This window comes from Mastigoproctus giganteus, chromosome 4, assembly GCF_048544385.1.
Source record: "Mastigoproctus giganteus isolate SK-2022 chromosome 4, ASM4854438v1, whole genome shotgun sequence".
NCBI classification, from domain to species: Eukaryota; Metazoa; Arthropoda; class Arachnida; order Uropygi; family Thelyphonidae; genus Mastigoproctus; species Mastigoproctus giganteus.
Window position 1 is genome coordinate 58,706,104 of NC_143578.1, and position 14,087 is coordinate 58,720,190.

At 39.0% G+C, this 14,087-nt stretch overlaps 1 protein-coding gene across 1 annotated transcript in view; it reads right to left on the bottom strand.

Moving 5' to 3' along the window:
- Positions 1 to 14,087, bottom strand: part of Wnt2 (Wnt oncogene analog 2) — a 133,995-nt gene that overhangs the window by 119,758 nt on the left and 150 nt on the right. The window lies entirely within an intron of this gene.

Genomic DNA, 14,087 nt, shown 5'->3' on the forward strand with positions numbered 1-14,087 from the left:
TTACTAAGGATTATATATCTCGTAAGTTTCGATATTAACCGTCCAAAGATAAAAATGGAGAGGGGAATTTTCCAGTATGTTAAAATGATAACTGCGCAATGAACCTTACCATGAAAAGATTGAAACCCTGTAAACAGAGCAGCCGTTCCTAGAGTTCAAGGAATCCAAGTGCAAGAATTGATATTGGGGATACCCGATTCCATCCATTGCCGGAATTGCTACCTCCCCCTCCCCCATTATTTGGATTCTTTTCAGTCGTGGATCCAGGTGCAGCGCACCAAGGTCTATAATTGAAAATTTCGGTTTGCAATGCTTCATTTTAGAAAATAATTGTTCTGACCCTCTTTTCCAAACAACCATTTTTACTCAGTGACTGGAATAGCAGGTAATTCTTTTTAACGTGTGTTATTGTAAAAGCTAATAAATCCGGAAAATCCCAGATTTTACCGGTTTCAGGTGGTAAAAGCCCGAAATATCAACGCATTTCACTTTACTTCGGACTTTTACTGCTCTAATACGGTAAATCGTAGGGTTTATTTCACGTTAGTAAAAGCTGCTTGTGCATCACTTCACACGACCTACGAACTCTTTTCCATTATCTGAGTAAAGCAATGTATATTAGACCCAGAATATAATAAATGTTGCTCAGACAACCTTCCGGGGATAAAAGATATATCCTCATGTTCTTGTTTAAAAATTGGAAATGATAATCGCAACTGTAATTATCACAAACCTCTGTTTGATTTTTAAACAAATGCGTAAAGGAGGATAATTTCCTGTTACCGGAAAATTGTTACTAACAGTGCGAAAAGAGAAGCAGTGATAATTTCAAATATTTCTCTTTAATGGCTCATTAACTTTTCCCATTTTCAGACAAGGATAGATATATCACCTGCCCCCCACAAAGTTATCTAGGTAACATATTCACTATATTCGGAGCGCCTAATATTTAGTATTGCACTGAAATAACGGAAGAGAATTGACAAATGCAATTATCAAACGGGATTTTACTGACACTAATTAGCAAATCCTAGGCGGTATCACTTCGTATAAAAGTCCAAAATAAAGTGAAATGTGTTTAGTTCAGGATTTTACCACTTGAAATGGTAAACCCGAAGATTTATTGATTTCGGGCTTTTACGGTAACACATACACAATTGCAGGTGATAGAACTTTGCTTGTTGCAAAGAAGGTAAATCATCTCCATATCAATACAAAATCCCTATAGTACCAATTTCATATCTGTAGAAAATGAAAGTTAATGCTCATATTTCCAAATTCTGTAAAGCTGTGTCAAAACTTCAGTGCCACTGAACATAACATTCTTCTTTTGAATTGCGTACTGGTGCAATTAGGAAATTTGGCCGCAATGTTCTCTAAGGTACTTTTCACAAGCATTATGTAAGAAATTCACTGTAATAGGTAAAACACACCTCCAGTTAAACGTTTCAAGTATTGAACATATATGATAATGTATGCAATGCTCTTCCTCAGTAAAATGAAATGACTGACATAAAGACTAGAATTTTTTTTTTTTTTTTTTTTTGGTAGTTGTTGGCGCATAGGCTTCTGTGGCCATAATGCACCTCCCAAGGTTTTTGCAGTACTTTGATTCAAGCCCGAGGCGACAATCGAACCCGCGACCTTTGGGTTGCCAGGCAGGCGCTTTACCCACCCGGCTAGCCCGGTCGGCTAGAAATATCTGGTAAAATGTTCAAAGTAAACAAACTAACCAATGAGCAAGCGGATTGATATTGTGACTTTTTTAAGGTTCCTCGACTTTGGATTATGAACTTGTTGCTTTCTCTGGATTTCCTCTTAAAATCCATTAACACGATTCTGTTCTTACTAAAATGAGTTCTGAAATTAAATTCTTAAACGTGAAAAACGGTCTCTGATTTGTGAAGTCTTCCAAACTGTATGCAACTCTAATGCGTTTTTAAATCTATTTTAAAAGAGGCAGCTCCATCCTGTTTAGAGCTGTAGGTGTTCGCAATGAAGTAGCTCTTCTGGTATATTCGGGTTACCATTTGGAGCCAGAAATGGGAGAAATTGAATATTTTTGGTGCTTTTTGGTATTTGAAGGAAATAGTGCCCCACTATTTTTTTTTTTTTTTTTTCGTATTCTGTTGTTGGATCACGTCTAGATGGGAGTGACTTCTTTCCCTATGCACAACGTTTAGTCAATCACGTGATAAAATATACTGAAACATCCTTTGTTAAAAACTGCTTGCTCATAAATTTTGCAAAACCATGGCATTTCGTACTGATGGAAAAATCGCACAAAGAATATTAATTTTAATGAAAAAATTGCTCCGAACAGAATTGAAGTTTTATTTATTTATTTTTTTAATTCTAAATTTGTATTTATTCGTTATTTGTTGTAGGGTTTTAGGCGCATTAGCAACTCAGGTCATATTGCTCCGTATATAATACGTCTGTAAATTGCTTGAGAACTGTGGTCGATTTGCAGTTTTGCTGGACGAAAAACCCAAGTTATCGGGAGGAAAAAACATGCTATCCTCGCCTGAAACCGATTAACTCAGCCACGTTGTGAAAAAGAATCATAAAAATTCCTCACGTCATTGATGGGATTCGGTCTGATCTTTTCCACCCTCTTTGGGGAGGACGGTGATTATACCAACTGTACTACCCACGAGGGAGAATTTATTCTTGAGAAGCAATTATTTGTCCCTCGAAATAATTGCTTTCTCCCTCCAAGAGGGGGGGAAACTTTCCACTGTTTACAAAAATGTGGGGCCTGTCAACAACGTTACTTTATACACTGTGCTGCCACTTTATTAAGTACACCTACCTACTAGGGTGTTTAGCCTTCAAAACAACCGGAATTCGTCTAGGCATGGATTGAACAAGATGCTGAAAACGTTGTGCAGGAATGGAGTGCCATGCAGACATCAGTGTGTCATACAGTTCCTTGAGATTCGACGGAGGTGTAGGCCTGCAGCGAACAGCCCTTTCCAGTTCATCCCGAAGATGTTCAGTAGGATTCAGATCCACGGACCGAGTGGGCCACTGCAGCAAAGAAAAGTCATTGTCATGTTCCTGGAACCGTTCCATGGTGAGCTGGACTTTGTGCACCGTCGCATTATCCTGCTGGAAGTAACCATCTGACTGAGGATAAACTGTCAACATGAACGGATGCACTTGGTCAGCAACGATGTTTAGGTATGATGTGGCACTCAGACGTAAATCTATGGGTATCAGTGGACCCAATGTGCCAAGAAAACATTTCCTCACACCATAACATTGCCCCCACCACCTTGCACAGTAGTCATCAGACATGACGGGTCCATGGATTCATGTTATTTTCGCCAAATTCTGAGCCTTCCATCAATATGATGCACCAGGAACTTCGACTTGTCAGACCAACCAACTGTTTTCCAATCCTCGATAGTCCAGTGCTGGTGTTGCTGTGCCCACAGGAGGCGTGCTCTTTTGTTCTTCATTGATAACAAAGATATGCGATGTGGCCGTCGGCTGTTGTAGCCCATTCGCTACAAAGTGCGACTAGTGATCCGATGCGATATTTTGTTCTGCGCACCAAGGTTGTATTCTGACGTGATGTGCGACATTGTGGCCCGTCTGTTTGCTTGCACAATTCTAGCCATCCTCCTCTGACCTCTCTCATCACCAAGCGATTTTCTTCCACAGGAGTGCGGTTGAGAGGATGTTTTCCGTTCGTTGCACCATTCTCCACACGCCCTTGAAACTGTGGTGCGTGAAACGGCAGGAGAACTGCCGTTTCAGAGATGCTTTGTCCAGCAAGTCTTGCACCTACTACCATGCCACGTTCGAAATATGTTAGATCACTCATTTTTCCCATTCTTGCTACAGCTTGTACGCTTAACTGATACTAGAAAGGTTGTTCTGCTGCATTTATATCCAGAACTGTGGTCATGTGACTTGCAACGTTGTGGGACAAACCATTTGTGTGCACAACAGGGGTGTACCTAATAAAGTGGCAGCACAGTGTACATCAAGAGGGGAAGAATCTACTGCGAACTGACTGGCGTCTCCGTAGCCAGGTGGGAAGGAGCAGCAGTGCGTAGCACACGCTTCTTGATTAGACCGGGGTTCGAGCCCGTCACCACCAAATACGGAGGATGCGGAAAGGTCATAGAATGACCACCGCATATTCCAGAGCAATATGGCCTTAGTTGCTAATGCTCCGAAAACCGAATCAAGAAGCGAACTGACTACGGACTTCATTATGACGCGTCAATGAATAAATGAGGATTTAAAAAATAATGAAACCATAATTAGTTTTATGACGCAAGACCTCCAGTTCACAGATGAAGTGGACAAGTAACAGTCGTCTATTTGGAAAGCATTATTTATTCGAAGTGCAAGATTAGCAACTCGTTGTGAAGGGTTTCACGATATGAGAATGCTAATTATGGAATCTAATGAGAATGCTAATCATAGTAAGAATGCTAATTATGGAAACTTTGTTTACTTTTTAATGAATTGGCTGTGTATAAACATGATATCTTTGCACAAACCGATGTGTTTGTGTGTGTAAATAATGTGAACAAATTACAGTAAAGTCGAAACACACCGAGGAGCATTGTGGAAAGAAATGACTTACAAGGCATTTATAGATCTAATAAATTGAAGTAGGAAAGCTGAAACCATATGGAAAACACGAATGCAAATATCGTACAACACACACTGTATGCTTGGATTTCTCAAATGCAATCACTACATTACCCTCTCTGGGAAGCAAAACCACGATGGAACATGTATTATATTCGAATTAAAAGTTAACAGGTAGAAATAATCATACGAGAAATTACACAAAGCCTTATTTTGTAGACGAAGATATTAACATTTTGGATTATCCCATATCGAACTAACGAGGTATTTTATATCGGTGTCCAAGTGTTGTAGAGGACAGTACACGAAGAGCCACAAGTCTAGTCGTGAGTCTCTCGACTAAACCATGAATGGGGAAGGACGGTGACCACTTTTTTTTTCAATTGTTAAGATGAAAAAGTATTAAGCATTGAAAAGTACGATGTTTAATGAATAAAATGTAATATTCCACAGATTTTCTATTTTCTGCTCACAAGGCAAAAACCACACGGCAGTGACTCTCAGACAACAATCGTGAGTTCATCAATTTCTCATAGTGGCTTTCCGGAAGTCTGGACCTACTAATTACAAGCTGTGGGCAGAGTCAGAATGCATGGACTGCTGTAGATGACTCCGTAATATTGAGAATCTCAAGCATTCCTTAAGAAAATCAGTGGGCAACTTTTCATAATAGCATACGAAGTAACAGCAAAAAGGTGCCTCCGTAGCCAGGTGGGAAGGGGCAGTAGTGCGTATCACATGCTTCTTGATTAGACCGGGGTTCGAGCCCGTCACCACCAAATACGGAGGATGCGGACAGGTCAGGGAATGACCACCGCATATCCCTGAGCAATATGGCCTTAGTTGCTAATGCTCCTAAAAACCAAACAACAAATAGCAAGAAATTACAAAAAAAAAAAAAATCCCAAAAAATTAAGGATAAAAAAGAGAGAAATTATAAATTGGACGAGAGATAAAACGAAGCAGCTATTCTGAAAGAAAGAATCTACACGAAAACAATTCCATGTTCTGTCTCGTCATTCCTTTGCAAGGATCCTTGCAAAAGGAGCGAAGGAGAAATTCTTCCGTTAAAAACAGAACTTTTTCGTATAAATATGTAAAGAAGTGTTACTAGGTAACAATAAGCTCCTACAATAGGACCAGAGCGAGCTTTCCCTCGTTTTCTCCAACTGAAGTGTTTTGTCCTGTCTGTAGAGAACGTCTAGTCACGGTGTCTCCGCCTGATTAGCTACACCTATCACCAACAGGGGGTGTAATTGGTGATAGAAAGAAGCACAGAAAGAATTGTTCTGAATCCGCGCCCATCCAGCTAAAAAGGCAACCTTGAGATTTGTTCATCTTCTTTTGTCGCTTACAGTCAAACATGAGACTGCTCTTTGAGGGCCGATCACTACGACCTCTGAAAGACAACCGTGTTCTCCTTTCATTAGCTTCGAGTGAGAATCGTTGGCATTGAAGGTTTCGGTTAGTGAAAAATTCGTGGGGGTAGGTTGTGAATGATAGTTTGGATTCGGGTCACTGGATGACATGATTACATTAAAAAAAAATACGGCTAATTGATATAAATATATTTGAACTATAGGAAGAAGTAAATTGCTGCAACTGACATTCTCAGCAGTTTTTTTTTTTTTTTTTTTTTTTGCAAATCGCGTTAATGAATGGATTGGTGTTGGAACAAAAACTAGCTTTACTGTATTTCCAAAAAAAAAAAAAAAAAAAAAAAAAAAAAAAAAAAAACACACCCTTTTGTTCCTTTCCTTTTTGTCCATTACATTTTTCCCCAGGGCACAGCAACTTGTTAAAATCACGCTATCCACCACGAGCCCATTCGTTATACTATACATTAAAACGCATCCATTCTTTAACATGACCAATTCCTTTCTTTCAGTCAAATTATATACAGCAGTTTACTCGAACAAGCTAAAGTTTCGTACATAAATGTATAAAACCAATGTTTGAGCTTATTAACGTACGAAATGTAAGTAATAGAGAAAGCGAAAATGTTTGAAATTAATTTACTGTAACTGACTTTTGTCAGAAATTAGCGACTACTTCAGTCGCTAATTTCTAACGCACGAGTTCCTTTGTGTGTGCCTGTATGTCTACATATTGTGATTGTCATAGAAACCTTGTAAAATCTCTAGTGTTTCTCTAATGGAAACAGTTTATTAACAAGTCCCTCAAAGCCGTAAAACGTAGGTAAACAGTAGAAAACTTTTGAATGCGATTGTAATTACTGATATTCTCGATGAGAAACACAGCCATAGCAAATCAGTGCAGTTCTTTAGCAGAATAAAGATAAGTGCTGAAAGTCATAGCAACCGATGCTTGTTACTATTTGAAAATAGTAGTGAGAAGCAGCTTTCGTGAATTTTTATTCATAAGAGCATATTAAAAAATTACAGTTCTTAATAAGTAAAAATGGTTAATTCTTTGTCGGGGATGATTCTAGCGACATGTAGGCATTGTGATGACCATCGAAATGCGTGGTTTACGTATTAAAACTGTTTGTTTATTTTAAATTAAAATTTATAATTTTTTATATTTTCTATAATTTTTAAAATTATATTTTTAAAAAAATGATGCATATGTTTTTTATTCCAGTCTGTCCATGTTTAGGGAGTTTAGAGTCGCTTTAAGTTTCAAGGACGTCTTACCTTGTCAATATGTCACGTCTGTAAACTGTTCCAATGCTAGTTTGTTTGCAATACAGTATTAAAAAACACTCACACTTTGAAAGGTTTGGTATTATTAATAATGAAAAGAAAGAAATTACATTTTAATGTATTTCACTTAGACCCGAACAGTAATTTCTGCTGCTCTGAGGGTTAAATAATAATTTTAGAAATGCAGGCGATTTCAGGTTTCGCCGTACTTATTTTGAAACCACTTACGAGAAGGTAGCCCTTCGTAATAGTATAGTGCGCTCACCACTTGTCTCCCTTGTGTGTAGCACAGTGGCCAAGAACGCTGTCCTGAATAGTATAGGAAAGGATAGCGTTCTTTCGAACCTTCTAAGATCGCTATCTTAACAGGTTCGAATCCTGCCAAGATGGGCGTAATTCAGAATGGCCTTTTCAAAACGTGGCCAAGTTTATATATATATATATATATATTTATATATATATATATATATATTATTTTTTTTCTGTTTATACAGTCGGAGGAATTCACAAGATAGAATACAAGCAGCAGCACCGTTTTTGGCAGTCAAGCGTGCTTGAACCACGATCACTCAAATAGCGTGTATTTGTGAACCCATAGTTGCCGATGCGACTAACAAATCCCCAAACAAACCCTCAGGCATGACCACAGCTACAGCTTTCTATAACTAAATAAATTTCCTGCTTATGCTCTGGGACGATCACAAGTTCAAAGGAATTCACAAGATAGCGAAAATGTCAGAAACATCACCGCATTTAGTAATTATGCCGGCTTGAACTACGCAGGAGAAGAGTGCATGGTTTTCATTCAAAAAACAGGCAAAACCGACCGGTGCGTGTACGCAATTTGAAGACATTATATAAATAAATTAATAAATTTTCTGTTTATACTCCGGGACGACCAAACGGTCAGAGGAGTTCACAAGATAGACAGAATACAAGAAACAGCACCGTATTTAGCAGTCACGGGCTTTGAACCCCCGTCAATCAATACAGATGCTTTATGACCTCAGCTACCTAGGCACTAAATCTAAAACAATTAATCACTACTTGCTACTCATATGGAGGGATCCGGGTCAGAATCCCATGAGATACTGAAGGAATTCTTGGGTAATTAGCAGTAATTAGCCTATTTCATTCAAAAGGAATAGGTACAAATGCCATGGAAAGCCATGAATAGTTATTCCCGGTTTAGCTCTCATAATCATGTGCTTTATCTATGGAATGGCAACAGACCTTTGGTAATGTTCCCTCACCTTTCCTTCTCTAGGTTTATTGTGCAAATTTGGCATATTGCACCAGTCGCTCTGAGAAAGACGTTAATAACACTAGCCAACAAAAAAAAAATTTGTCATACCTCCGCAATGAAAATACAGTATGTGATTCTGGAGGAAATAAATGAGCTGATTCCGAAAATCGGCATAAAAAAATCTATCACGTCTACATCAAAAAATGTACCAACCTTTAATGTCAAAATAAAGGGATATATACGTATATTTCAAGTTGTAATACAAGTGTAAAAAAATATTATATGTTTGGAGGATAGTTACAACCCTGAGAAGAAGTCACGATCAGTTAATACTTGGAAAAGTTTGGCAGAGCCTACAAAAATCCTCACCGCAAACGCTAAGTGTGCTCTCTTCAAATTGCAAATTGTTGCGTTGGAATTTGAACCTAAGAGCCATAGGTAGAAGTCTAATTATGTTTATCACAAGAAAACCAAGGCCAGAATCGATTTCTAAAACGAAGAGAATTAGCTTATATCTGTTAAAATAAATCAGTATTACTGGCTAGATTATGATAAATTGGCATATTTTGGAAAACGCAACTACCTCTATATTTAATAACTGTGGCGTGATTATCATGATGATTTTCGAAATCTACGCATAAAATTTGGTTAAAAACGACATTGAAGTTCTTGGAGGTAAAAATCGGGTTGGCTAGTGTAAATCATCTTCGAAACGTCACCGTTAGTAAAATTTAGACTTTTCCCACTTATCCTACATCATATTATTCTTTTCAACTGATTTACAGTTTCTCTAAGAAGAATGAATTAATGGTTTAAAAAATTAGAGTAAAAAACAAAAAGAAGAATGCCACAAATAAATTATAATAGTTTCCTAGGGCGTTGATTTAGTGATGCACGGCGTGGAAACGAAATCTGATAAGTTAAAGAGAAAATGGTAAATGAAATCTCGCACCTACTTAAGCATATTGGCTGATATCGTAAGGTAATATTTCTAAGGTGTTATCTCATTTCTCGGAAGTCATTCGTGACAAGAACAAATGAGGAAATATATCCTCTTCGGTATTCTGGAACTACTTAAGGTATTCATACTGCAATCTCCAATCTAATCTTGTTTACCGAGACCTAATATGTACCGTCCTTCCAGAAAACTAACAGAGCAGGTGCTGCTATTCATTAACATAATAAATCTCCATTTCATGTAATGAGCCAAGAGATAACGAGGTAATAAATGACATCCTGACACAATATCAACGAAGCGGCATGTAAATAAAATATAAGGTCTTTTGACGTAAGAGGGCTCTGTTATTACTCTTCGTCTCTTCAGTTCTGAAACAGTCATTGTAAGAGACGACACCTCTTAGACAATTGTTAAAGTGATGTAATCTTAAAGTAAATTACTAGTCGCCGCGACCTTAGTGGGTGGTTCTTTCCGAGACACGAATGATCTTGAAAAACAGCCGACACGCCTCTGCAGCACTTGATAAAATATGTTGGACAAACAGTAATTCGTGCATTGTCATTTCAAGTGGCCATGTCGAACATCGTTTTCCAGAGCGCGTGGCTGTACGACACAGGAGAGGGGCACATGGTTGGAATATCAACTAGAATAGGGGGGGGGGGCATGCACCTCACAAGTTAATTGGTGAGACTACTGGCAATATTAGGTTTGCTAGGTTTTCGCTATCGATCTTACTCAGCGGATGTGACTTACTCATATATTTTGCTTGACGTCTGGCAGTAGTTGGACAAAATAGAACTGCCAGTCTATAAAACATGCCAGTGGGGAGTTGCTTTGCGTGCATGCATGAAGGCTTTAATGGAAGTTTGGCTGAATAAAAATCCTTTGCCTTGTTTTGTGATGTGATAAAACCACAGTATCTTGATAGGAAAACCCTAGGGTACTTCTTTTCAAACTGAGTCAAACGTACTACTTCTGCAAAGAAAAATATAATTTCATCGCTGACTTTGTGGGTGTGATCATTTTCAAAATGCTGCTCTTTATACACACACATCCTAACGTTCCTGCCGCGCTTAGAAAAACTGGTAGAAATATTATTTTTAGCCGGAGGACTTTGCATCATGACAGTGCACCTTTCCATACAGTTTTTTCGTTAAGGAAATTCCACCCCTCTCGCTCCCAAAATGTGGGAATATCCGCCGTATTCTTTTGGCCTTTCCCATGCGACGTTTTCCTATTCTGAAAGTGGGAAATCCCTTGAAAAGATATGTCTGAGTTATCTAAATAGTGCTTACAGATATCGAGTTCAGCAATATTTCCAGACTTAGTACAAACTTTGGGAAGTATATATAAAGAAAGGAGTATACTTTGAAGGTGATATCTGCCTTCAAAGAATTTTGATTAAATGGTTAAATAAATCATCTGTCCATTTGAAAATTTACGCTTCAACTTCGGGGAAAAAAGTGGACGAACCCACCGCTTGCTTGGCAGATATATAGGTACAGTGCATCACTGCATTCACGTATACGGTAATTTGATATCAGTATGGATAAACGTCGTGAGTTAACCGACTTTGAAAGAGGGATGATAGTGGGTGCCCGATGTATAGGTCACTCTATCGCGGACGTGGTACAGAAATTGCACTATCCCCGTTCGACAGTATGAAGAGTGTATCGGAAATATGCCATTTCTGGAATAACATCTCATGTGGACAGCTCTGTGGGCGGAGAAAGGTGGTAGATGAACGTGGCCGTCGGCATCTGTCTCGCATTGTTTCAGCCAACCGGAGAGCTGCAGTAGCACAAATCACTGCCGGCTTCAATGAAGGAGGTGACAGAAACGTCTCCACCAAGACCATCGGGCGATCATTAGCCGCAATAGGTTATGGGAGCCGCCGACCCACCAGAGTCCCATTGCTAACACCACGACACAGTACTCTACGCCTTAACGGAGCGGAAGAACATCGGCACCGGAACTTGGATGTTTGGAGACGGGTTTCCTGGTCCGACGAGTCCCGTTTACAGTTATTTCGAGCGGACGGGAGGGTGCGTATCTGGGGAAAACCGCACGAAGCGGGCTTAAGCTATGTAGTTAAACATTCTTTAAATATTTAATGACACAATCATCTGCTTGCACGTCAGAAAGACTGCTCTTTTTCCGAACCCTACTGTGTACTGAAAGGTCTTGGTTCGACTTTCCACAGGGATAAAGCAACTGTCATGGGACTTCTTATACCATAGCCAGGTTCGCCGATATCGGAAGAGGCCGGCATGGTTTCTACTCCCGAATTCTCAGGATTTACATCCTATAAAACAAGCAAACTTACAATAGGGTATACACAATTTACATAGTTCATAAACTGATGTCGGGAAAGACTTTATCATCCCGACAATTGAGTTGCAAACTCCATTGGCGCCGTCGTAGCAGATTGGTCAAACACGAGAGTACATCTGTATTAAACGAGTTTAAACCACGGTCAACTCAAATAAGCATTTGAGTTGACAGTGGTTCAAGCTCGCGTTACTGCTAAATACGGTGATGTTTTTGTGTACTCTATCTTGTAAACACCAATGATCTTATTTAGTCCCCCTCCCCCCAGTATAAACAGAAACTATATTTTATTTATTTATTTTAAATGATCGAAGCCTCGGAATCGGGGCGCCGTTTTTAGCATTTGCGAGCTCATAGCACAGATGATTATTGAGATGCACCTTAGAATTTTGAGGCATTGCGCATACTGATACCAGATTACAAGTGGCCACTTGCGTTGCCTATACTCATATATCCGCCTATGCTGAGAATCTACCAGAAAGAAAAAATGGACACACATACCAGAAAGAAAGTTGAGAAATTTCCATTGTGTATGACTTATTTATATTTTGAATTTTAGTCTCTTGATGTCAAGGACATAAAGCTTCTTGGTGTCGCGGAATACGGTATCTGTCATGACTGATTTCCTCTAAAGAATAGTGTAAGCAATCAGGCATTAAATAATACCTGAAGTGATAAATTTGGGTAGTATTTTACTCATAGGTAATATACCTGAACTTGCAGAAGTTCTTAAATGTGTTGATTCAACTACGCAGGAAAAATGCAATAAATGTTGGTCTATGCGCATGTCACAGTCCTTATAACTAAAACTACAGTTATTTTTCAACGTTACTGTTACCTTCCTCTGAGTCGCTCTGACGACAGCCCCTCACGTAGTTGTGGAAGAGATAGGTACGGCAACTCTGAGAAACGAAAATTCTCTCGTCCGCGGTCCCTTCGTCGTCTTCCTAAGGCATCAGGGCGTCCGTTTCGGTCCGTAGATGTGACGCAGGTAAATTATACGTTTAAGACCAACGCTGACAACGGATGGGGTTAGCAGTCGCCACGTGCGTAGAGTTCTTTCCCGCTTCGGGTGAAGGTGATCATGAATCTTCGGTTGGGTCCCTGCGATTCTTATCTCGTGTCAACAGATGTATCTTTCTCCTAACCTTCCCCAGGGTTGCTTTCGGGTCAAGTGTAACGGAGCAGTCGGATGGCTAAGGCACCTCCCCACCGAGTAGCGTTCTCTTGGTGTCGGCAATAGTTGCCGTCAATTCGGTCATTCGGTACACTAGTAATAACTGTTGTTTAGTTCCCATTTCCCTACACCCTCCTGAAACGCCTGTGTCGGCAATTACCCATTAAACTCATAGGTGAATAGAGAGGTCACACGAATCGTGATGGGATGCGGTAAGAACATGCGATCAATTTTCACTTATGACGCCGCTTGCATACCTGGATTTAGTTCCCCCACAGGTGATCACGGTAACAGAGGTGCCATTTCTAACCTTACTGAGAGTATTAACAAAAAAAAAAAAAAAAAGTCTTAATTTCTATTATCAGTTTGGAGGGTAGGAATGTCTGTTAAGGAATTTTTCTTAGAGAGAAGACTGAAATAGCGAAAGACCAGTGAATGAGTGGTCAGATAAATATACATTGAGTAGGGAATAAAAAATAAAAAATAAAAAAAAAAACAGCTTTTGAAGGATTCAAACCACCAGTGAGGCAGCAAAAAAACATGAATGAAATATGAGTGAGGCAAAGTTAAATTTATTAGCACTATGAGTATCGTGCGTTGACCGAATACATCATACTGTCATCGAGTGTGTGTGTGTGTGTCGTGCATCTATTTTGGAATTCATCCAAACACAGTCTGCAGTTTCTAACCGCATATTATACTGACGCGTTCTTTTCAATTTCTTAATTCTTAAGGATAGTTTGCTTAAACCATAAAATGAATCTAATGTGCACAACTATCTTAAATTCCCAGAAAAATTTAATAATAAAATAATAAATAAAATCGTTATTTAATTCTAAACAACTGAGAACCACTAATTATAAATTAAGGATCCTCAGTTGCTTTACGTAACTGTAAAGCTTTGCAATCACGAGATGGATATTCGCATGTCACACTGATCAGAGTGAGCATTTATTTTATGCTTGAATCGCATAAACTAACCCAACTAAAGTTTATATTGAAATAGTTGGCGAATGCAATTTATACGTTCTACCAGTCAACAGTGATAAGGAACAAACTTGTCCATCTTTGACAGAGTCCAAGTAGTCAGAG